This window comes from Thalassophryne amazonica, chromosome 15, assembly GCF_902500255.1.
Source record: "Thalassophryne amazonica chromosome 15, fThaAma1.1, whole genome shotgun sequence".
Taxonomy (NCBI): Eukaryota; Metazoa; Chordata; class Actinopteri; order Batrachoidiformes; family Batrachoididae; genus Thalassophryne; species Thalassophryne amazonica.
In genome coordinates, this window is record NC_047117.1 from 90194315 (window position 1) to 90216603 (window position 22289).

Here is a 22289-nt window from a genome sequence, read left to right on the forward strand (position 1 = left end):
ATAATTATCTGTGTTCCAGTTTAAGGGTCAGCGACCAACATCCAATTCAGCAATCAGGATCTATTTTCTGCCATTAGGGATATGATCAAAGGTGAGTGATGAGAATCAATGATCAGGATCACAGGTCATCAATCAGAAGCAAAGGTAAGTCAGCAGATCCCATGATTGTCTGACCATAGGAGTCCTTTGGACTTTGGACGATGTGGATCTAGTGGGTAAAAAGCAGACCGGGGTGGTCCATTGTGTGGACGCATGGCTAGAATTTGCTTTTGTCTTATTTTGGCACACGTGTGTTTTGCACGTTTCTAGTGGAGGAACCAGGACTCGGTGCTGATGTGTTTGGGACATTATTCTGCTCCTAACCTCCAGAGCAGCATTTCTCTGTAGGCAAAGAGAAACACTAAGAGCAGCACTGATTGTTTTGGCGATTCTGCAAACAGGACTGTGTCTGGTGTCGCAGTCTTCAGGCTTCAGACCTCCTCAACAAACCACATTTACTCATAAACGAAGACAAGAAAAACCCAGCAGACCACAGCTGTGGATCCATCGGGACTCTGGACTCTCCTCCCTGGTTTTCTGAAGTTTAAAGGAGTCACACATGTGGGCCTGGTCTAAATATCACATTCACACAGGACGTGGTACTTATACAGCTATTTTTATTTTTCAGAACAAGTCAAATCTGACATGGAGAAGTGGAAATGTGAAATGAGGTGAACCTGGGGGTGAAGCCTGAAAGCAGAGACCACTGTGGACAAAAAAAAGAAAAAAAAAAAACCCCATCTAACACATGATACAATATTTAACCTGGTGGAGAAAGAAGCTCGGCCTAAACTTGCAGCTGAGACTAGTTCCTGAAAGCAGAACTTGTCACCTCAGTACAGAGCAGCAGAACTCAGCAGAGCGCCGACCACACCAACGTTATGGGTAAAAAAAAAAAAAAAAAATTAAGTAGTGCAAAACTCTATGTAATCCCAGTAGAGTACCCTGACTCCACTTCAATGACAATAAAGGCTATTGTATTCTGTTCTAGATGTTATTCCATGTGTACTGATCTTAGATCCTTCAGTGTTCTTCAGCTTCATATTTCTGAAAACTTAATGACTAATGGAATTCCAGTCATTCCAAGGAAAGCACTGAATTTTTCTCTATAAACACTCCTCCGCGCTCAGCCGTTGGACGGTTTTCAGCAGTCATCAGACACTCGGAGTGTATCTGTATTTCTGTCCAGAGACACAAAGGCAAAAGTCAGAGGTGAATTCTTCCGTGCATGCTCTCGTCCTTGTACACAAACCGTGCACATTACAGGACTGCATGTGAGTACATTTTCTACAGTGTAACAACTCATCCTTTTTTTTTTTTAATTTCTGCTAACAAAGTCAGGCAGAGGTTATGTTTTCACCCGTTTGTCTGTTTGTCTGTTTGTGAACAGGCTGGAGCCCACAATTTTTCATATATTGTCAAGAAATTTTTACTGAAGATTGATATGCTGATAGGCAAGAACTGATTCAATTTTCAAGGTCAAAGTCAGGAAAAACCTTGGAAAACTGGAAAAATCCCTTTCTTTAACATTGATTGAATTTTTAAAAAATCATAATTCTTTCAAAAAAGATAAAATTTCATTCATATTTGAGTGTTATGGAGGATTGTATCCTTTATTGACTGATAAAGTTTGATCTCGATATGACCCAGATTGTAGATTTTGTAGCCATCTAAATTTAACATTGAAAATCCCATTTAATGTATATTTTACATTATATCTTAATCAAACATGCCCCAATCACTCTCATATTTGAAAGTGAGGTGCAGACTGACACTCACTATCACCTGACAAAGTTTGATCTGGATCTGATCTGTATTGTAGATTTTTTGGACATTTGAATTTATATTTATATTTTCAACAATTTGAATCTATATTTTTGTATTATATTTTACCTTATGAAAAGTCACTTCTAACAGGACTTTGACCTTGATTTTTTTTTCCAAGGTCAAAATTTGCAGAATTACAAACTAGTCTTGGCGGAGGTTTGCACTCTGTGAGTCCGGAGCTCTAGTTGCTTTTTTTTTTTTTTTTTCCACATTCGATAGGAATCTTTGCTTGAGTTTCTATTTACATCCTGAGCGTGCTGGAAGGTGGAACCAAAAAAGAAAAATAAATTAAGGTCTCGTCTCTGGCTGCAGAAAGTGTTGTGTTGTGAAAACAAAAACCTTTAGGAGCAGTGTGAGATGACTGCAGAAGAGGCATAAGTCTTTACTGTGATTATGGTACCATGAGAATTGGCTGAAAACTAGCTGAGTAACCAACTAATATGCTCCTGGAGGTCACTCAGCCAATCAGGAGTGAGGAAACACCAGACTTTGTAATAAGTTGTGGTTGCAGCAGGTACACGTGGCAAACATAAAGGGCAGATGATCTCCAGGAGCTGGGCTGGTGACCTCTGAACTACACCAGGGGTGCAGCCGGCTGTGCACGGCGAGGAGTCCCAGAGGAGGGCTGGGATTGGGAACCACATTCATGACCTGGATGTTCAAACACTGTGCCGTAAGACTCAGTTTAGATAAACTGACTAAACAGAAAAGCTTTGATTTAATTATTGTTTCACTTCCTCTAGTTTCTTGGTATCTGATCTCTTTTCCTGATTCAATTCCAGTTCTCCCAGAACAAACATGACCACAGCTCCTGGTGATCTCAAGTGGTCTCCCAGCCGAGGGCTAATCAGGATTGACTCTGGGATCCAGTGCGGTCAGACTCGTCGGGTTGATTGATGCAGACTGAAGTCTCCTGAACGGTTCCTGCGGTTCTCACATTACCTGCGCTGTGAGGCCGCACGGGTTTGTGTTCAGAGTGGAAGTTCTTTTGGAAAGCTGATGTGTCCAGACCACGTGTTTCTCATCAACATCTTTCCAGACTTTTCTGAGGTAACAAAGTGAGTCAAAGTAAAATAATAAATAAGAAGAAGCCGGCGAGCAGCGGGGACAGCGCGGGTGTCTTCAGCCCTGTGTGTTTGTCTCTGTCTGTTTGTGTGCAAATGAAGTAACACAGGCCTTTGATTTGATTTGGGTGATTCTTAGTGGCATGTTTGAGGGTCAGCCAAGGACAATGTCATATGGTTTTGACTAAAATTACTTAAAAGTCAAGGTCACAGGTCAAGGTGACCCAAGTTCTTATTTATAAAGGATATTTAATTTCTAGATCAGCAGGGGTGGTAGCCAAGTGGTTAATGCGCTTGGTTTCAGTTCAGAAGGTTCCGGGTTCAAATCCCACCCCTCCACATTTCTCCTTGTGAAGAAAAACCTGTGCCAATTCAACATGCAGGTCCACCTTGGATTTGCTGTGGGGACCTCGAATGCAAAGGAAGCAGCAGAAGGGACTTACTATTTAATGACTAGATCAGGGAACTGGTTAAACCTACACTTATGGTTACTATTAAAAAGTGAATATAACACCTTTATATGAGCCACATGACCTTTGCCCTTGAGTGACTATTTCAAGTGATAGCTTGTATATATACACACACACGTCTGTCATTACTATGAAACACTTTAATGAAGACATATAACATTTTTATCGGTTATATAACCTTTTGACCTGTGGTGACCTTGGAAGTGCAAACTCATTTATAGTGGATATTTTGAGGGACTTGTTATAGATCCACCTGTGGTTGGTAATAAACTGTTAAATGAAGTCTTATGTGACCTTTTTAACCATTTTAAGTCACATGAACTTTTGACCTTGAGTGGACTTAAAAGGGCAACCTTAAGGGATAACTGCTTCAACAGCTGATTTGGCTTAAACATGTTGGAAGTGGTATGTGTTATTCAAAGGTAAAGTGGTTTAATTTAGGAAAGAATGGCTCAAATGTCACATTCAAACAGAACCAAACTCGAATGAATCACTGAAGCACAAATAACTGCACGAATCAAAAATGTAAAAGTGCAGGTGTCACATGCTCCTACTGTCAGTTCTGGTTTGTATTTTGTTTTCCTTTAGTCTTTTCTCTTCAGGGCAAAGATTTTTTAAATGCTCTGAGCATGACTATATATATATATATATATATATATATATATATATATATATATATATATATATATATATATATATATATATATATATATATATATATATATATATATATATATATATATATATTTCATTTCATTTCATATGTATATTGCATTTCACTGCAATTCCTCCTGTTTTTGCAGCTTATATTATTTATTGCAGAGTTTTTCGGGGTTGCATGGAGATGATAATTTGCTCAGTCTGGCAGCATTTTTAGAAAGTTTCTTTTAACTTGTTATAAAGGATATATGAGACATTTGGAGTGCACACTGGTGAAAACAAACAAGGCTTCCTGAAATCCAGATCTTGGATGAGTGCAGCAGCAAGAACCACATGTTTTTTAATGATTTGGTCCCAAAACTATCAACAACTCTGTAGTTTATGGAGGTAAATTTATGGCTCAACACATGGAATACTGATGTTCTCACACACACATATTGCATGTGACGTTCTGAATTGTTTATACATAGGAAAAAACCCACCCAGAGGGCAGTGTGTGTGTGTGTGTGTGTGTGTGTGTGTAAAACACTTTTACTTTAACTGCAGTGAAACGCTCATAAAGGAGATGAGCTTGCACGTATACTGAGCAGGGTCACAGATTTTATCTGAACTCTGTAACTACGTGTGAGTCCATCAGCAGCCACTCCTTGACTGTCGGGTCAGTCTGAGTGGTTTTGTGGCAGTAAAGTTCAATTACAGAAAAGTGCTTATTTGCCGTCTCCAGCCGAAAGTTGACAGAAGGGGTGTTGTTTCTAAAAGATGATGCCGCTTGTCAAAAGTCAGAAAAGACTTGGACCTCATTGATCGTCCACTCTGCTCACATGACTTTGCACCTTGGACTTCTTTCTGTTGATGACGTTGTGATGAGTAGAATAAAATAATATATACTTCAAAGATTCTGGATCTACACAATGTCAGAACCCCAAAGAAACTAAGATAACTCACACAGGAATTCAATTCAATTTATTTCATTTTATTTACTGTATATAGCGCCGAATCACAACAGTGCTGCCTCAATGGGCTTCACATGAGTACGGTCTGACCTTACCAAACCCCCTGAGCAAGCGTACAGGCAACAGAGGTAAGGAAGGATTCCCTGTGGTGGTAATTATTTAATAGACTGTACTTACATAGCACTTTTCCATCTATAGCGGAAGCTCAACGCGCTTTACATTAATGCCTTACATTCAGACACACACTGATGTCAGGGTGCTGCCGTGGAAAAAGAGTAGAATTAATCGGCTGGAAATAACTGCACATGAACCATTAGTTCACCAGCAGTAAATCAACAGGGAAGCACAGAGAAGACCAAGGTGGACCGCTGGCAGCTAGCCCTGAGCTTCACTAACAGACACAGAATTTAGATGTAATGAGGCCAAGGCCTGTTCCATTGCTAATAATATGAATTAGAAGGAGAGGAAGCATAGATTCATACTATACTGGTGTGCTAGGCATATGAGAGGGAGAATAGATGCGTCTTTAGTGTGGACCTTAATGTCTCTATGGAATCTGAGTGTTTAATCTCTGCAGGGAGATCATTCCTTAAAACAGATGCACGATAAAAGAAGGCTCTGTGTCCCACCAAGTTTTTTAAACCTTAGGGACACAAAGCAGTCTTGTGCCCTGAGAATGCAGAGCACGGGCCGGTACGTAGAGTGTAATTGGGTCAGTTAGATCCAGAGGTGCTAGTCTGTGAATAATTTTATAAGTTAGTAACAGAACCTTAAAATCCATCCTCACAAAGACAGGTAGCCAGTGAAGAGACGACAAAATGGGTGTAATGTGGTCAAATTTTCTGGACAAAATTCTGGCAGAAGTATATTGAACCAACTGAAGACCCCTTATTGCTGGACTGTGGTAAACCAGAGAACAGACCATTGTAATAATCCAGTCTAGAAGAGACAAGCGCATGAATCAGAGTCTCTGCATCAGCCATAGATGGGATGGGATGAATTTTTTTTTATATAGCGCCAAATCACAACAAACAGCTGCCCCAAGGCGCTCTATATTGCAAGGCAAGGCCATACAACAATTATGTAAAACCCCAACGGTCAAAACGACCCCCTGTGAGCAAGCACTTGGCTACAGTGGGAAGGAAAAACTCCCTTTTAACAGGAAGAAACCTCCAGCAGAACCAGGCTCAGGGAGGGGCAGTCTTCTGCTGGGACTGGTTGGGGCTGAGGGAGAGAACCAGGAAAAAGACATGCTGTGGAGGGGAGCAGAGATCGATCACTAGTGATTAAATGCAGAGTGGTGCATACAGAGCAAAAAGAGAAAGAAACAGTGCATCATAGGAACCCCCCAGCAGTCTACGTCTATAGCAGCATAACTAAGGGATGGTTCAGGGTCATCTGATCCAGCCCTAACTATAAGCTTTAGCAAAAAGGAAAGTTTTAAGCCTAATCTTAAAAGTAGAGAGGGTGTCTGTCTCCCTGATCTGAATTGGGAGCTGGTTCCACAGGAGAGGAGCCTGAAAGCTGAAGGCTCTGCCTCCCATTCTACTCTTACAAACCCTAGGAACTACAAGTAAGCCTGCAGTCTGAGAGCGAAGCGCTCTATTGGGGTGATATGGTACTATGAGGTCCCTAAGATAAGATGGGACCTGATTATTCAAAACCTTATAAGTAAGAAGAAGAATTTTAAATTCTATTCTAGAATTAACAGGAAGCCAATGAAGAGAGGCCAATATGGGTGAGATATGCTCTCTCCTTCTAGTCCCCGTCAGTACTCTAGCTGCAGCATTTTGAATTAACTGAAGGCTTTTTAGGGAACTTTTAGGACAACCTGATAATAATGAATTACAATAGTCCAGCCTAGAGGAAATAAATGCATGAATTAGTTTTTCAGCGTCAATCTGAGACAAGACCTTTCTGATTTTAGAGATATTGCGTAAATGCAAAAAAGCAGTCCTACATATGTAGGACTGCTACATGTCCCCAAGGGGGGCTATATCAAGGGAGAAAAGCAGGGGGCCTAGGCAGGGCTCCTGTGGAACCCCGTATTTCATGGCAACAAGTTTTGACTGGACAAAGGAACTCTTTAAATACATCTATCCTAGCTGTGCTCAGATACGGTCATCCATCTTTTTGTGTTGTGGTTTTGTTTTTTTGCAGAAAACTTCCATTAGAGTCTCATCATATGAACACATGAGGTAGATACTGTAGAGTGGAAACTTCTGAACACCCTCCTCATGAAAATATTTAATAATGCCACATTCTCCTTCCTTCTTTTGGGGCTCCCATCGTGTCAGTATATAACTTGGCATGAGGGAGGGAAAATGAGAGCAGCCACAGCATGAGTGAACGTGAGACTGTGCATCTGGACATGTGAGTGTCTGTGTGATCCAACGTTTTATTATTCCGCAGCTCAAAAAACTGAGATCTATTTATACACACACAGACTCCCACACTCCAAAAACAACCACCCACCATATTTTTTTCTTTTTTGCCTCTCCCCCTCCTGCACTCGTCCACACATCTTCTCAGCCCCATTTTTGTCTTCTCTCATCATCATCACTGGCATCGCTCTGCAGGCTTCCTCCCACGTCTACAAATGCAATGAACAGCTGCCGTTAAAAAAAAAGAAGCTTCATTACCTTTTAGTCCTGAAGAGCAGATGCTTCCTTTGACAAGGATAATGTATTTAAGTGTGGAATCCCACTCTTTTGCCACTACTTTTCCCTGCAGGGAACCGAAGTGAAGTGCTGGAGATGGATGAGATTTGCCCTCACATGCAGGTAGCTGCAGGTATTGTTGGACTGTCTTGGCTGATGGATGTCTGGAGGTCTGAAACAGTTCTTCTGGACTGGAATAAAGAGCTGGTAGTTCCCTCTTCATACTGTGCAACATTATTAAAGATGCTTATGTTAGGATGCTGGATGGAAGTTCATACTGAGGAGGGACAATGTCCATTCATCCAGGCTTTGGAATAGGACCAATTGTCTGGAATTGAAGCTTGGGCTTCCTTGTGGGAATACTGCTGGATTAAGTAGGATGTTGGGACCCATGGTACAGAATATCAGTGGGGGGTGTGGTGGCTTGGAAGTTACAGAGGTGGTCTTGTGACCAGCAGATCCTTGATTTGATTTCCCATCAGACAGGAAGGTCACTAATGTGCCCTTAAGCAAGATCCTTAATCCCCAAGTTGCTCCTGGTTTGCAGTTGTGAATGTCAGGCATCAATCTGGACTCTGTCAGATTTTTTGTTGATGGACAGAAACTTATACCAGATCTGAGGGTTGGAGCACCCTTTCTGTTACGAAGGAGTTCAGATTGTATCTTTCTTGTTCAAGTCTTTAGAGTCCTGGTACTTTCTGTGAGACTTGGTCCCAGGTCTCTGTGGAGGATCCTTGAATAGAATAACTTTGGGTCAAACAAATGGTTATTTAGGGAGACTCAGATAAGGAGTATCACTTATTTTGTGAGGAAGCATCAACTACAACATTTTGGCCATGTGGTTTGTTTCTGTGGACATGATCCAGCATGCAGGTACCTCATTGTCAAAGACTCCAGTGACTGGAGAAGGTCAGAGACATGCCCACGTTTCACTTGGCGGCAGCACATTGATGGTTACTTTTAAGAGGAACAGTTTTCTGCCTGGGCGGATGCCATCCAAAGTCCAAGGTGCATGGTTCCATGGTGTACAGTACAGTGGGATACAGGAGAAGTCACTCCAATGCAAACTCAGCCTCGCGTGTGAACTGGAGCCAGGGCTAACCCTCCCCCTGACTCTAATCCTAACCAAGGCTGACTTCTGCTGAGGACTGGTACCATGTTGTTACCATGCAGTACACACTCCAAGACCTGACCTGACAACAATATGGAAACCAGTGCATCTTTCATGGTTCTGTTAGAAAACAAAAGTATGTCACCTCCAGGTCAGGACAAAGTCACTGCCTCAAGCGAAGGACGATGAGCATCCTGACATCTTGGTTATGAGTGAAGGCATCTCAGAACACAGGGTGGTGTCAACTGTAGGGATTATTACTTGTGTAAATTTTGACCCAGTGGAAGGAACTGCCGGATGTGTGGGGGATGGTTTACCTATAAGAGATTATGGTAAAAAAAAAAAAAAAAAACACAACAAAAATGAAAAGGATGGAAAATGAGGTGAACTTGTGCACAGCCAAAAAGAATGATGAACAAATGTAGCAGAGCTGATTGTAGTAACTGTAAAGTTACATAATCACACACACAAACATGGCGTATGCAGCACATGGAGTCATGTGAAGCGAGGGGGGGGGGGGGCAGCGGTTATCGACCCTTAGCTGCCTAACAGGATTTCTTAAGCACTTCTGCCTTGTATGTTCTGTTTCTTGCGTAACACTCTTCAGCCCTGAATACTCCATCTGTCAGACAGCAGTTTTTTTCCTCCTTTATTCTCACTCTGAACTCTCTCCTTCTTAGGACAAAAAGGGGGTATTTTCTTTCATGGGAACAGATCTTTCTGGTTAACACTCTGAGGATGGCGACACCATTGTGCACGTGTCACTGCAAAGATCCAACTGAATGTGAAAGGAGGCTTCAGGCAGCAGGAGGGAACACCAGAGAGAGGAAAAACAAAGGCAGAACAGATCATCTTCATCACCCAGCCCAGTCTCACTTTTTTTTTCCGTGCTCCCTGTTATGTGCTGACGCGGGTCAGAGAACCGAACCAGCATCTGACAATGGCCCAGCGCTAAATAACCAGAAAGCGGTTCCAAGAAACAAATTTATTCCCCCTCATGTGCAATAATCCGTGTACAACATAAATAGTCAGCTGTCTTGGCAAGGTGAAGGACGGCGCGCTCTCCAGCGCCCAAATGGATCAAAGCCCGGCACTTCTGGACTCAGATTCACCGCCGAACACCCCCCAGGTGAATACGACAAACTGACTCTGTGAAGGATGGAAAAGGTGAGGTAAGTCAACAGAGCTACAACAAATATCCTTCAGAGGCACACACTATCAGCAACACATTCAGGTCTGAATTTAAGCTTTATGTAAATGAGCAGCTTCTCACAACAGGTGGAGGATCATCAATCCGTATGCCACGGCAGTGAGAAGCAAACTGCACAATTCTCATCAATGTTCAAATATACTGCGTAACAAAACGCCAAATTACTATTAACGATTATTCAGACGATAATCACCTCTGATGTGTGCTGACAGCATGTGTCCCTCACCTGTCCTCCTTCACAGGCACGATGTGTCAAACCCTGGCGCGGTCCTCAGCGTCTCACAACCGAACGTCAAAAGGTCGAGTTCCCGGCAATTCTGCTCAAATCACTCATGGCTTAAATGCAGAACGCCATCTCATTATCTGCTTCAGCTGAAAGTCTTTAAGTCTGCACGTGAGCATCATCCACAGGTGCTGCAAGTTGTTAGGCCTGCACGTGAACATCCTCCACAGGTGCAGCCAATAGTTCTGATGAGGGTGAAGGACTCTTCCGCCAGCACCTTCTCCACAGAAAAAAACAGTTTGCATACCACCTGGAGAGCAAAGAAAAGAAAACAGCACCCAAATGTCCAGCCAAACCCCCAACACACAACAGTACCCCCCCATCAACGGGAAGCGTGCAGTTTTATCACACAGCACAATGCCACAGATGTCGCAAGATTTGAGGGAGCGTGCAATTGGCATGCTGACAGCAGGAATGTCAACCAGAGCTGTTGCTCATGTATTGAATGTTCATTTCTCTACCATAAGCTGTCTCCAAAGGCATTTCAGAGAATTTGGCAGTACATCCAACCAGCCTCACAACCGCAGAACACGTGTAACCACACCAGCCCAGGACCTCCACATCCAGCATGTTCACCTCCAAGATCATCTGAGACCAGCCACTCGGATAGCTGCTGAAACAATCGGTTTGCATAACCAAAGAATTTCTGCACAAACTGTCAGAAACCGTCTCAGGGAAGCTCATCTGCATGCTCGTCATCCTCATCGGGGTCTCGACCTGACTCCAGTTCGTCGTCGTAACCGACTTGAGTGGGAAAATGCTCACATTCGCTGGTGTTTGGCACGTTGGAGAGGTGTTCTCTTCACGGATGATGCAAAGGAGATGTGTTGTGTTATGTTTCGGACGCGGTCAGAGCACCGACCCAGCGTTTGAAAGGACCCAGCATAAAATAAGCAGAGCACGGTTCAAAAGATAACAGAATTTAATAAACATAACAGTGTGTGATGTGCTAAACAACTAAAAAGTCCGCGGTCTGGTGAGGTGGAAACACGGCGCGCTCTCAACAGCGCAAACGGTCCGGAGCCACAGCAGTTCGGACCCAGGGACCCCGCCGACACCCCCCAGGTGGCCGCGACAAACCAAGTCTGTGAAGAAAGAAAACATGAGGTGAGTCCAACTCCACACAGAGAGACACAACTCAAAGGTGCACGCAATCAGCAAACACTTCCTGGCTTAAATCTATACATCAGCTTCTTACCCTGCAGGCACGAACAACTCAGTTCAAATCTCCACTGCAGCAGAAGCTGATTAGACAATTAGCATAACGTGACAGCTCACTAACACAAGGTGTGAGGGACACCAAATCCACTGTCATTACTTCATAAAAGTCACCAAAAACCGAATTACCTCAGGAAGTGTGCTGAAGAGCGTGAGACCTCACCCAATCCTCCTTCACAGACTGTGGCGTCAAACCTGGAGCGGTCTCTGCGTCCGTGATGGTGAGATTGTTCTCCTGACGTCGATCTCACACGTCTGCTCACAAGGTCGAGTCTCTGGCAATCACACACTGTGCATTCAAGGTTTAAATGCAGCAATCTCTGATCAAGACAAAATACACCACAGCTGTGAGTCCTGATGACCTGCATGTGAAATCAAGCCTCAGGTGTTCAGGGTGAGGTCCTAATGCTCAGCCACTCAGTCCTGAATGCATACCACCTGGTGGGAGAAACAGAAAACAAAAACCAAGCCGGCCAAACACCCCAGCCCACAACAGTGTTGCACTGCATGAGGCAAATGGTGGTCACACCAGATACTGACTGGTATCCCACCCCATGAAACAAAACTGCACCTTACAGAGTGGCCTTTTATTGTGGGCAGTCTAAGGCACACCTGTGCACTAATCATGGTGTCTAATCAGCATCTTGGTATGGCACACCTGTGAGGTGGGATGGATTATCTCAGCAAAGGGAGAAGTGCTCACTATCACAGATTTAGACTGGTTTGTGAACAATATTTGAGGGAAATGGTGATATTGTGTATGTGGAAAAAGTTTTAGATCTTTGAGTTCATCTCATACAAAATGGGAGCAAAACCAAAAGTGTTGCGTTTATAGTTTTGTTGAGTATATATTATGCCTGTCCAAAAACACTACATCATCGTTATCTTTCTTGACGCTTATGTGACCGGGGCAATATGGCTGTTTCAGCTCGTCCGAGCTGCATGGGCTCATCCGCAAGAGGAGCCAGAGGTCCCGTCGGAGGAGTCTCAGTGGGGCGAAGAAGAGGCGGCCCTGATCTGTGTCGGGGAAAGCCCTGAGACGGAAAGACCCGCTCAGATGTCCACCCTCTCTCGCGTCCACGCTCCTTTATCCGATCATCTAGACAAATAACCAAAGATATTAGCTCATCTAAATCTTTTGGTTCGTCACGGACTGCTAGCTCGTCTTTTAATAAATCGTTCAAACCATCCACAAACACTCCTCTCAAAGCTGCGGCATTCCAACCGGACCTGAGCAGAAAAAATTCGGAAATCAACGGAATAATCCGCCGCACTCCGCCTCCCCTGCCTGAGATTCAGCAACCATTGGGCACTGGTATTTGTTTTCACCGGATGGTCAAAAACCAATCGGAACTCCCGGGAGAAATCCTTAAAGGATCCTAACAATGGAGAGTTATTGCTCCACAACGCAGTGACCCAAGCTAAGGTGTCACCTCGAAGCAAATTTGTCACATATGAGACACGGCTACCATCAGAAGAGAAGGAAGCCGGTCGCTGAGCAAAAACCAGAGAACATTGCATCAAAAATGAGCACAGGGCTTCAACGTTCCCGCATAAGGTTCCGGATGACAAATAATTGGTTCGGAAAGCCGACTCTCTGGGTGACGGAGTTATCTGCACCGGTATCGATGGTGCCACAGCTGGAGCAGCAGGAAGCGGAACGGCTTGCGCTGCGAGCTCCGTAACGCGGGCATCTGTTTGTTTAATTTGGTTTGCGAGATGCTGTAATTGCTCCCATATCTTCTCCAAGTGTTCTTGATCTCTTTCCGCAAATGGAACCGCTTCTGCCGCTGGGTCCATTTAGTACTGGCCGGGAACTACTGTTATGTGCTGACCGAGGTCAGAGAACCGAACCAGCATCTGACAATGTCCCAGCACTAAATAACCAGAAAGCGGTTCCAAGAAACAAATTTATTCCCCTCATGTGCAATAATCCGTGTACAACATAAATAGTCAGCTGTCTTGGCAAGGTGAAGGATGGCGCGCTCTCCAGCGCCCATATGGATCAAAGCCCGGCACTTCTGGACTCAGATTCACCGCCGAACACCCCCCAGGTGAATACGACAAACTGACTCTGTGAAGGACGGAAAAGGTGAGGTAAGTCAACAGAGCTACAACAAATATCCTTCAGAGGCACACACTATCAGCAACACATTCAGGTCTGAATTAAGCCTTATGTAAATGAGCAGCTTCTCACAACAGGTGGAGGATCATCAATCCGTATGCCACGGCAGTGAGAAGCAAACTGCACAATTCTCATCAATGTTCAAATATACTGCGTAACAAAAAGCCAAATTACTATTAACGATTATTCAGACGATAATCACCTCTGATGTGTGCTGACAGCATGTGTCCCTCACCCGTCCTCCTTCACAGGCACGATGTGTCAAACCCTGGCGCGGTCCTCAGCGTCTCACAACCGAATGTCACAAGGTCGAGTTCCCGGCAATTCTGCTCAAATCACTCATGGCTTAAATGCAGAACGCCATCTCATTATCTGCTTCAGCTGAAAGTCTTTAAGTCTGAACGTGAGCATCATCCACAGCTGCTGCAAGTTGTTAGGCCTGCACGTGAACATCCTCCACAGGTGCAGCCAATAGTTCTGATGAGGGTGAAGGACTCTTCCGCCAGCACCTTCTCCACAGAAAAAAACAGTTTGCATACCACCTGGAGAGCAAAGAAAAGAAAACAGCACCCAAATGTCCAGCCAAACCCCCCAACACACAACACTCCCGTCACGAAATGAGTCACATTTTCATGACGGGGTTTTTTTAAACTCACTATTACTACCCCTACTCCTACCCCCAACCCGAATCTTAACCATAACCTAACCCTACTCCTTCCCCCCACCCTAACCATAACCACCCCCAACTCCCCCTGCTTCACTTTTAATTGTTGGCACCTCATAACCGTGATACCCTGACAAATGGGATAAATATGAAACAGGAAAGAAGTGTGTGGGAGCATGTTTGTGTGAGGCCATAAATGCTGTGGGCTCAGAGCAGCACACACACATTGAAGTTAAAAAAAAAAGGTGCACAGCAGCTGACAGTGTGTGACATTCACAACAGTACGCATGCATTTATTGACAAATACTGAACACAGGGAGACAATCAGGGGCCTGTTAAGAAGGTCTGCAGCTCTAGTTTCACCAAGAAGCAAAGAAAAAAAAAATATTTAAATGTGCACATGCCCAAATGTACCTGTGCTGGTTTTCATTTGAAACAACTACACCAATAAACTATTTAATTACCAAGCAGCCACCCATTGCACACCATGCCAACCTCCAGCCTGTTCCCAACCCAATGCATTTGTGCATCACATATGATTTTAACATTGATGGAATGAAAATGTTTCTTATTAATAGAAACAAATTCATCATGTGAAGGCACCTTTATAGCAATATGTGTGCAGTCGATAGTTCTGATTACATTAGGGAAACCGACTCTCACTGCAAATTGTGCTTTAATGTTGGAATGTGGTGTACCTGGATGACATTTGGATGATTCTGTCCCACCAGCCCAGTCTCACGTCTTTTTCCCTGCTCCCATCACGACATGATTCAAATTTTTGTGACGGGTTTTTAACTCACTATTACTAACCCTACTCCTACCCTCAACCCTAACCTTAGGACCCCTTTGCACATAGTACGAATAAGTACAAATCAGGGTGAATCACAGAGGAACAGCATGTATGAGTGAACCACGAAAACATCGAGCTGACAGGCAGGCGTGTACGATCCCGCTGCAATGGTTTCGTGTATGTGATGGTGTCATGCACCAGCATGCACGAAACCATCACAGTGGAACACAGTGTGAGCAGCTGGACCATGTGTAACCACATCATGCAGCTGCTGTGAACAAAAAGAAGAAAACTATGTGCCACCCATGGGATTCGAACCTGCAGTTTACAAAAGCTCTGATTGCTGGCCAGAAATATTACCACTGTGCTACCATCGCTGGCCTGTAAATGCTGTGGAAAGCTTCCTTAAATCAACAAGGACATGAAGGAGGTACGCTGTGTGCGGCCACTGCAGCCTGGCATAAAGGTGAAAGATGTTTTATGTATTTCCACATGAGAACAGCAGGCAGAAGCACGTGCCTCATGGAGGAATGTTGTAAGTTCATGTCCTTCAAAACGCGGAACGTGTTCTCCAGCTGGGATGTCCAGGAGCACAGATCACAACAGCTGCAGCTCTGGGCTGTCCGTTCAGCACCCAGACCAACGTGTCAGTCTGTGTAATGTGGTCATTCATTTTTGTTATTTGTTATATAATTGCATATGTAGGTATTGTGATTATTTATGTACCCGTACTGGTGGTGGTTTCTATGTTTTTAATGTGTGTACTGAGCCATCATCCAGCTGTCAGTGTGCTGTGATCAGCTGACAGGCCCCTCCCCAGGCAGTGTAGACCTCGTTGTCCGGCCCCCATGTGATTAGATCTGTGCATACATATAAGCATTTTATGCAAGTGTGTCCCCCCACCCCAGCACACCACATGTGTTGGAGGGAGCGGGGGGGACACACACATATACGTATAAGACACATGAACAAGTGTGTTGCTTTTTGCAACGCCACACTCATGGGGGCACTTAGACAAATTTCACTGCCAGCTTGACAGTGATCATCTGCTGACTGTTTTCGTGATGATAGCACGAATGGCCACACATTTTCTAAGTGCTGAATGAGCGGTGTTAGATGTTTGTGTGTGTCACCTGCAGTGGTGGGCACAGATAACCAAAAAATGAACTTCGATAACAGATAATAACAGATAATGTCCCATACATAACACTGGAATTTATCGGTTATCAATTATCTGTAACTTCTGATACATTTTTGGGTGGTTTATCGGTTTATCTTTATCAAAGATAACTTTTCAGTTATCTTATTATCTGTTATCTTCTTCTTTGTCTTTCGGCTGTTCCCGTTAGGGGTCGCCACAGCAGATCAATCGTTTCCATCTCACCCTGTCCTCTGTTTCTTCCTCTGTCACACCAACCACCTGCATGTCCTCTCTCAGCACATCCATGAACCTCCTCTTTGGTCTCCCTCTTCTCCTCCTGCCTGGTGGCTCCATCCTCAGCATCCTTCTCCCTATATACCCTGGGTCCCTCCTCTGCACATGTCCAAACCATCTCAATCTCGCCTCTCTGACTTTGTCTCCAAACCGTCCCACCTGAGCTGTCCCTCTGATATGTTCATTCCTAATCTTGTCCATTCTTGTCACTCCCAAAGAGAATCTCAACATCTTCAGCTCTGCCACCTCCAGCTCTGCCTCCTGTGTTTTGTTAGTGCCACTGTCTCTAAACCATACAACATAGCTGGTCCCACTACTGTTTTGTAAACTTTCCCCTTCACTCTTGCTGATATTCTTCGGTCACAAATCACTCCTGCCACCTTTCTCCACCCACTCCACCCTACCTGCACTCTCTTCTTCACCTCTCTACCACACTCTCCATTACTTTGAACAGTTCACCCCAAATATTTAAACTCATCTACTTTCACCACTTCTACTCCTTGTAACTGCACTATTCCACTGGGCTCCCTCTCATTCACACACATGTACTCAGTCTTGCTTCTACTGACTTTCATTCCCCTTCTCTCCAAAGCATATCTCCACTTCTCCAGACTAGACTCAACTTGTTCTCTACTCTCACTACAGATCACAATGTCATCTGCAAACATCATAGTCCATGGGGACTCCTGTCTGATCTCATCTGTCAACCTGTCCATCACCACTGCAAACAAGAAAGGACTCAGAGCTGATCCTTGGTGTAATCCCACCTCCACCTTGAATGAGTCTGTCATTCCGACTGCATATCTCACCGCTGTCACACTATTCTTGTACATGTCCTGCACTACCCTAACATACTTCTCTGCCACTCCAGACTTCCTCATACAATGCCACAACTCTTCTCTTGGCACCCTATCATAAGCTTTTTCTAAGTCCACAAACACACAATGTAACTCTTTCTATCCTTCTCTGTACTTTTCCAACAGTATTCTCAGAGCAAACATTGCATCTGTAGTGCTCTTTCTCGGCATGAAACCATATTGCTGCTCACAGATCTTCACCTGTTTTCTAAGCCTAGCTTCTACTACTCTTTCCCATAACTTCATGCTGTGGCTGATCAGCTTTATGCCTCTGTAGTTACTGCAGCTCTGCACATCACCCTTGTTCTTGAAAATAGGAACCAGCACACTTCGTCTCCACTCCTCAGGCATCCTCTCACTTTCCAAGATTTTATTAAACAATCTGGTTAGAAACTCTACTGCCATCTCTTCTAGACATTTCCATGCCTCCATTGGAATGTCATCTGGACCAACTGCCTTTCCACTCTTCATCCTCTTCATAGCAGCCCTCACTTCTTCCTTGCTAATCTCTTTTACTTCCTGATTTACTCTCACCACATCATCTAATCTTTTCTCTCGCTCATTTTCTTTATTCATCAACTCTTCAAAATATTCCCTCCACCTTCTCAGCACACACTCCTCACTTGTCAGCACATTACCATGTGCATCTTTTACCACCCTAACCTGCTGCACATCCTTTCCAGCTCTGTCCCTTTGTCTGGCCAATCGGTACAAGTCCTTTTCTCCTTCCTTACTACTCAACTTCTTGTACAACTCGCAATATGCTTTTTCCTTTGCTTTTGCCACTTCTCTTCTCGCCTTATGCCGCATCTCCTTGTACTCCTGTCTACTTTCTTCATCTCTCCGACTATCCCAAAACTTTTTCGCCAACCTCTTTCTCCTTATGCTTTCCTGGACCTCTTCATTCCACCACCAAGTCTCCTTTTCTTCCTTCCACTGTCCAGATGTCATACCCAGTACTGCCCTAGCTGTCTCCCTCACCACATCTGCAGTACTTTTCCAGTTGTCCAAAACTGCTTCCCCTCCAACTAGTGCTTCTCTCACCTGCTTGCTAAATTTCACACAACAGTCTTCCTCCTTCAGCTTCCACCATCTGATCTTTTGTTGAGCTCTCACTCTCTTCTTTACCTCTAAAGTCATCCTACAAACAACCATCCTATGCTGTCTAGTGACACTCTCTCCTGCTACCACCTTACAGTCTGTGATTTCTTTTAGCTTGCATCTCCTATAAAGAATGTAGTCCACCTGTGGGCACCTTCCTCCACTCTTATATGTTACCCTGTGCTCCTCCCTTTTCTTAAAGTAGGTATTCACCACAGCCATTTCCATCCTTTTTGCAAAATCAACTACCATCTGTCCTTCCCCATTCCTATCCTTGATACCATATCTACCCATTACTTCCTCATCACCTCTGTTCCCTTCACCAACATGCCCATTGAAGTCTGCTCCTATCACCACTCTTTCATGCTTGGGCACACTCTCCACCACCTCATCTAACACACTCCAGAAATCTTCTTTCTCCTTCATCTCACAACCTACCTGTGGGGCATATGCACTGATGATATTCATCATCACCCCTTCAATTTCCAACTTCACACTCATCACCCTGTCAGACACTTGCTTAACCTCCAACACACTTTTAACATACTCTTCCTTTAAAATGACCCCAACACCATTTCTCTTCCTGTCCTCACCATGGTACAACAACTTGTACCCACCGCCGATGCTCCTGCTCTTACTTCCCTTCCACTTGGTCTCTTGCACACACAATATGTCTACCTTTCTCCTCTCCATCATATCAGCCAGCTCTCTCCCTTTACCAGTCATACTACCAACATTCAAAGTCCCCACTCTCATTTCCACCCTTCTAGTTTTTTTCTTCTCCCGCTGTTCGTGGCAATGTTTTCCTCCTCTTCTTCATCGTCTTCGCCCAGCAGTAGCCCAAATTCCACCGGCACCCTGTTGGGCAATAGCACCGGTGGCGGACGTTGTTAACCCGGGCCGCGACCGATCCGGTATTGGAATTCGATTCTGAGTCTTCATAGTTGGATTGTTTTACTCCGGATGCCCTTCCTGACGCAACCCTCCTCATTTATCCGGGCTTGGGACCGGCACTCAGAATGTACTGGCTGCACACCCCATGTGGCTGAGTTTGGAAGATAATTAGTCCGATGATGGTTTTTAAATTTATCTAAAAAGATAATATGATAATGAAAACATTATCTTCGATAATTATCTGTCATCGGATTATCGGAAGTGTGCCCAACACTGGTCACCTGGCATTTGGCTGACACAAGAGGGTTCGATGGGCTCTCACAGTGCACACTCATCTTTCAGCCACTGGTGTGCGCAAATATGTGTAGCAACAGGTATTCGAGGCCTTAAGAGGCAGCTACAATTTTACACATTTTTCATACGATTCCTGCTTTATGCACTATTCGACCACATTTCTACTATGTGTGAAGGGGCCCTTAACCATAACCAAACCCTACTAACTTCTTGTTTTCACATTATTAACAGTTTCCCAGTATCACCTCTTTGCGTGGGGCACCACGCATTGGTCATTTCACTACCTGAACATTGGCGTGGAGACGGACGTAGGCCACTTTTTTGTGTGTACTCAGCCTTTGTACGTGGGGCCCCTGATGCTTTGAGTGATTCAACCCGTCAATGTAGTAATAATGGTGATTTTTCAGTGGAAGCTTTTTAAAGAAATGATCCAAATGTACATAAACAGCGCACGTGCATCATTATCCTGAATCATGGTGGCAGGCGCGAACAGATTCACTTTGCAAAAATCTGCGTGCAAACACCCCGACAACCCCATCGCGAACCACAGGCCGGCTGCACGTGCAGCGCGCAGGGCACTGCAAAGTGCGCATGATCGAGGGTGTGAACGCGTTTTTTATTTTTTAAATCTCGTGACCTCAGCTGCGTGGTGTTGAGTGACAGGTTCCACTGGCTGAACGTTTCAGGACCCCGGACAGCTCCATCCGATCCCGCTGGAAGTCATGGTGGCGTGTTCACATGACGGTCCTCAGAGCAGCCGGTAACGAGGTTCTTGTTCCAAGTTTCCATAGTGCTAACAGCCATGGCGTCGGTGTTGACCACCCTGTCGGTGCTGCTATGTTTCATCCAGAACGCAGAGATCAGAGCGCACGTGCCCGGGATCTTCATCCTGAACCTGTTCTTCTCCAACATCTTCCTCACTCTCATCAACATACCCGCCGCGTGGACAAGAGCGCAAAGCCTTTCGGGGACTCGTTCTGCCGTGCCGCCAGCTTCACGGAGACTTTCCTGAGCAGTAACTTGTCCGGTGGCAGGCTGCGCTCTGCCCTCTCTCCTCCACCACCAAGATGCGCTCCACGGACGCGCTGGTGCTCGTGCCGTTCTCGTGGCTGCACTCCGTCACCTTCTCCCTGACACAGCAGCTGATGTCCTATACAGCCACACATACGCCTCGTGCGCACGCGGGCGCGGTGCTGTTCCACGGCTGCAACTTTGCGCTCTGCCTCCTCGTGCTGTGGGGCGCTTACTGGAAAGTTTCACGAATGGCCAAGTCCCACTGCAAGAGGATCGACGTGATCACGGTGCAGACTCTTGCTCCTGATCGTTGATCTTCACCCCAGGTAAGCAGAACCACCAGGGGCGTAGCCAGAACTCAGTAGAGGACATGCCCCAATGTTTAGAATGTTTTCTGAAACAATTGTTGCGTTCAGGGTTTCAAGGAGTTCAAAACCTATAAAACAGTTTCTGAAGCAATTGTTTTATTTACAACTTTCAAACATTTTAGGCAATTTCTCCATTATTCCTATTTGGTAATTTGAATGATTTTAAACAAATAATTATTGTCTGTCAGAATTCTTTCATCCAGTGCTTCAAACTTTTGAAAAAACAAAACAAAACAATAAAGTAATTTTTTAAGCAATTTTTTTTTTTTTACCATTTCAAAACACTAATTAATTAAACCGTTATTTCCTTCAGCATTTTGAAGTTTTCCCCTGCAACAGACTGGTGTCCTGTCCAGGGTGTACCCGCCTCTCACCCTATAACTGCTGGTATAGTGTTTTGAAACACTGAATTGGTACCTATGAGGTTTGGGTCATGACCGAAAGAACTATTGTGAAGTGGCCAAATTGGGTTTCCTCAGGAGGGCGGCAGGGTGAGAAGCTTAGTAATCCACGAGGAGCTTGGAGTAGAGCCGCTGCAACTTCACGTTGAAAGGAGCCAGCTGAGGTGGTTCAGGCATCTGGTAAGGATGCCCCCTGGGTGCCTGTTCCAGGCGCGTCCAGCTGGGAGGAGACCCCAGGGAAGACCCAGGACTAAGTGGAGAGATTATATCTCCACACTGGCATGGGAACGCCTCGGGATCCCCCAGTCAGAGGTGATTAATGTGGCCCAGGAAAGGGAAGTTTGGAGTCCCCTATACTGGAGCTGACGCCCCCACAACCTGATTCCGGATAAGCAGTTGAAGATGAGTGGGAGTAATGAGAGAAAATTGTTTCCAGAAAAAAAAAAAAAAAAAACTGTTTCATTGAGTAAAGCATTCCTTAACCTGTTATAAAAGAATTTTTTTTTTCCTTTTTCAAGAAATTCAAAACATATTTCAAAAAGTTATTTTATTTAGCATTTGAACCATCATTTTGAACTTTAGAAACACTGAATCATTTTCTGAAGAAACTGCTTTATTCAATATTTGAAGTGGTCAAAAGACTAAATTCTCAATTTACATATTTTTTTTTAATTATTGTATAATCAGTCAATTTCCTGCTTATTTCAGCAAATAAGATGTCCTTTCCTATCTTTTTCAGTATGCAGAATAGATTTATATGGTTAATTTCGTGATTAGAGGTCATTCTCAAATTTTACAATTCCAATCCCATATCTTTTGTGCTTAACAGGACATTTAAGCACCTGAAA

At 44.4% G+C, this 22289-nt stretch overlaps 1 pseudogene; it reads left to right on the top strand.

Moving 5' to 3' along the window:
- Positions 1–2664: 2664 nt before the first annotated feature.
- Positions 2665–21002, top strand: LOC117526673 (annotated as a pseudogene).
- The last annotated feature ends 1287 nt before the right edge of the window (positions 21003–22289 follow it).